This window comes from Petaurus breviceps, unplaced genomic scaffold (genome assembly GCF_028583685.1).
Source record: "Petaurus breviceps papuanus isolate PSGF00001 unplaced genomic scaffold, PetGlider_PUasm1.0 90730, whole genome shotgun sequence".
NCBI lineage: Eukaryota > Metazoa > Chordata > Mammalia > Diprotodontia > Petauridae > Petaurus > Petaurus breviceps.
The window spans coordinates 9,328,901-9,333,043 of record NW_027187324.1 but is presented as its reverse complement, the minus strand read 5'-3'; the positions used below and the strand labels follow the sequence as shown (position 1 = coordinate 9,333,043).

The following is a 4,143-nucleotide window of genomic DNA, read 5'->3' as shown; positions in this document are numbered from 1 at the left end:
CCCTCTACTTCTCTTTCCTTTCCTTTTCTCTCCTCCTCCTTCCCCTTTTCTCTTCCCTCCCCTCTTCTTTCTTCTCCCTTCCTTTTTCTACTCTCCTCCTTCCCCCCACTTTCCCCTCCTCTCTTCCTTTCTCTCTTTTCTCTCCCCTCCTTAGCCTCCCTCCTTTCCCTTCTCTCTCCTTCCTTTTCCTTTCCTTTTTCATCTCTTCTTCCCTCTTTTCCTCACCCCTTCCATTTTCTCCCTTTCCCTCACCAGTTCCCTATCCTCCCTTCCCTTTTCCTCTCTCCACCCTTCCCTATCCTTTTTCTCTTCCCCTCACCTCTGTACTGTGTTCTTCCTCTCTTCCTCCTTCCCCTCATTTCCTTTCCCTCCCCTCCCTTCCCTTCTCCTCCTCTTCTTTTTTTCTTTCCCTTCCCTCCCCATCTCTCCTTTCCTCTTCCATTTCAGAGCCTCTTGCCTCCGTACCTATAGACAAAATTACCTATTATTAGGGGGTGAGGAGGGAGATGATCAAGTTTTCTTTTTTTCAGATAGTTTCCATTTGTAAAGGTTAGTTACATGCTTCTCTGTTGGAAAAGAATAATCTAATAAAGAACATTATGTATCTTTTTTTCCTTTTTTTTAGGGGGGGAAGGCAAGGCAATTGGGGTTAAGTGACTTGCCCAAGGTCACACAGCTAGTTAAGTGTCTGAGGTTGCATTTGAACTCAGGTCCTCCTGACTCCAGGGTCAGTGCTCTAGCTGCCACTGAACATTATGTATCTTGTAGAGAAGAAGTGGAGAAATTAGAAAATGACATGACACTTGGACCATTCACCTCTCCCCTGCTGTGGCACTGCATCTCACCTGATCCTTTCTAGGGCTTTCTTTTGACTGTAACTTAATTCTCTCCAAGGGGTTGGGATAGTGGGACACCTGCCTTGAAAAGGAATCTATTGCCTCAACCATCATACACTTTTCTTGAATCCCCAAATCCCTATTGGGAACTGTTTAAGTAACTTCCTAAGAAATTACTCCTATGAGCCACTCTGTGGGTGATGAGCAAAGTAGAGACAAGTCTTGGGACATTCTCTTTGTCTAGTGGGAATTTCCTAATAAGGAAAGTGCTAAATTCTATGGTGGAGTTAATACTACACAGTGAGGTCCTATGAAATGACTGTTGGGAAAAGCTTTAAATTAAAAAAAAAAAACCAACTTGGCACATTGAACTGGCAATAAAGTAAATTACAGGTACAGTGGTGACATATGTAAGCGAATCTGCCAGTACAAGTAACTGACTGTTGTGTGCTGTGTACAATGCTAGGTAATGCGTTATTCAAGTTTTGTACTAATTAAAGAACTACTTTGTTGCTAAGAATCAGTGTATTAAAAACATACGTTCTTGTTAACTGCGTTCCCAAGGGTTAGAAAGAGGAGAGGAGGATCTCAGCTTTCAGGGGCCTATTATTAGGTGTTCAAGGTATTTTTTTTTAATCACAGGGTTTTTTTAGAGGGAAAATTCTGAGTTTGTATCCCATAAAGAGGTTTTGATTGTGGGGTTTTTCAGTGGTATCTCAGGATTTTCCTCTTCCTTCTGGGAAATCCTCCATCCCCCACCAAGTCTTCTCAGATCAGGATCTGAACAAAAGTTAAACACCATAAAGAAATGTGCTCAGTCAAAAGGGACTTTTATTGACTGAAAAGCATTTTTACAGTGTAATATGAGGTGTTTTTTTTTTTTAAGGGAGAAAAAGTCCTTTGTGAAACAGCCCTCTGGTTGGGTAGTACTTGAGGACTTAAAAGCAGATATTGCTTGTGAAACTTTCAAGAGGTTCATATAAGAAGGGAACCTTCTCACACTTGCTCACCCCCCTTGACTCCCACTTCCAATTTTTTTTTTAAATGTCTTGGATTATAGTTAATCCACTTCTTTATCCTGGCCCACATTGCCAATGACAGAAACAGGAGAAAAGTGGGATTCACCCACCACCAAGTTCTGCCCTTGCCCCTGGAGAACAGCTTAACTCCCAGTCACTTTGTTGACATGAGTCAGGTAGGTTAAAGACAGAATTTATAGACAAAGGCTTCCAGTGAGAAAAGATGGCTGGGAGGTCTTCTTCCTACCCACGTCCTCCCTCTTAGTTGTGGGCAAGTGTGACTGTCTGTAGGACTTTGGATCTGTCTTTACGCTTGTTTCTTCATCTATAAAATAGCGGGAGGGCAAGGCATTGTTCCTGAAGTAAAATCCTGTTTCTTAATGGCTATACAGCCCTGGGTACATCTTTGTGCCTCAGTCGTCTCATCTGTAAAACAAGGAGGTTGAACTCAATGACCTCTAATATCCTTTCTAACTCTAAATATATGATCCTATGATCTTAAGACAAGATGAGAGAAGAAGAGGGAAAAAGGAGAGGGGAAGAGAAGAAAAAGGAGGTGAGGTTCCTTCTAGCTCTTACTTAGCTTGGAAAACCGGTGCCTATGGATATCCTGTGGAGAAGTCAGTTGGCCAATGGATGGGTATGATTCCACTTTGCAAACTTACATGACATTATAAATATCAGTAACTCCCTTCCAGTTCTGAATATAGGGTGTTTTCTGGTTGGAAAGTAAGCACTTTGTGAGTAGGCACTGGTTCGTTTATTGTATTTATATCGGCAGAGCACAACACACTGCTGAGCACATAGTAGGTGCTTATTGAAAACATCCTCACCCATTGTTAGGGAAGTCATAGAAGGGATTCTGTCATTCAGGTAAAAAAGTTAAAGTATGTGACTCCATGGTTCTATCAGCTCCTTACATTCCTTCTTTTCCTCTTTTTGAACCTTTACTCTCAACATTTTCCCTCTAAGACACCCTGTCTCTAACTTCTCCAGATTCAGCTATCTCTAAAAATTTTAGGTTTTCTCTTCTTCCTATTGCCCTTCCTCCTCTTTCATGGATTGGCTTTTAATTGCTGAATCTGTCAAGTGAGAGAAATTTCAACCCAGATCTTCCTGGTTTCAGGCTAGTTGTTTACCCATTATGCCATGCAGTTAGTTGCCTCTCAACCTGTAGCAAAAACACTGGGCACTGAGCATATTTTCCTGGAATCCTCATATTCATCATTTCTCAAGAAGCAGTCTATTAATCAACCACAATTGATTTGGTCATTTCCCAATCATACAATCACAAATCACAAGTCTTGAGCTCGAAGATACCTCTAATCCAACCCTACTTCATTTGATAGTCGAGGGAAATGTAGTTTGAGTGACCTGCCCAAAATCAACACCAATAGTAAATATCAGAGGGGAGATTGGAACTCAGGTCTTCTAAATCCGGAACCCACGTTCTTTCTGCCCAATTTATGAACACTTTTTCCATTTGAAAAGCTGGACTAAACTGCCCTGGGGAAGAGAACACTCTCCTCTGTCTTCTTGCCTCTCCGCTTAAACTCTAGAAGGGCTCCCATGTTTTCCAAGCTAGTATGCTCTCTTCTTAACAGAGGCTGGAACAGAATTAGGAGTGGAATAATGTTTCCAGTAAGCCATCTGCAGAGTGTGGGGCCTTTCAGGACCTTAAATAGGCCCTTAAACAGGTTTGACTTGTTTGCACACAATTAAAGGTAAACAGGGCTATTATCCAGGAAACCAAGGGATTGTGAGGGTCCTAGTAGGGAACTATGCCCTCTAGCTCTTGCAGATTCCATTTCCTACACAAGGTGGGGCCCAAGGGATTAAGAGGAGTTTCTAGCTGGTGCTATGGCTATAGGAAACTTTGGGGGGACGTCAGCTAGAGGAGAGGGGTACCTGACACTAAAGAGTGGCCGAAGTTGAGTGGTATTGCTTCCCATTCCACCCCACCACCTTCATTTAGCCCCAGAGTCCTCTTCCAAAAGGCAAACTGGATCTTCCTATAGACCTAGTCTAACTGGGACAATTTCCCTCGCCCACCTCCTACCCTCATTAATTTTTGATTTTGTTCAGCAGCCCCTGTCTCAAGGAGCAAATGAACGTGGACATTTCAAAAGGAATGGTTGGATGGTTCACTCTATCAGTGAGAAACAATTCATTTTCAGTAATGGTTCCCTCTATTTTCCCACTGCTCATATCCTTTTTAAGGAGTGTCATAACCCCCACTACACACACACACACACACACACACACACACACACACACACACACACACA

At 42.5% G+C, this 4,143-nt stretch overlaps 1 long non-coding RNA gene across 1 annotated transcript in view; it reads right to left on the bottom strand.

Moving 5' to 3' along the window:
- Positions 1–1,651: 1,651 nt before the first annotated feature.
- LOC138145134 (uncharacterized) overlaps positions 1,652–4,143 on the bottom strand; it is a 7,364-nt gene continuing 4,872 nt past the window's right edge. Inside the window, exon 3 of the long non-coding RNA XR_011164116.1 lies at positions 1,652–2,281. This is a non-coding gene — a long non-coding RNA (uncharacterized lncRNA). The remainder of the gene's footprint in view (positions 2,282–4,143) is intronic.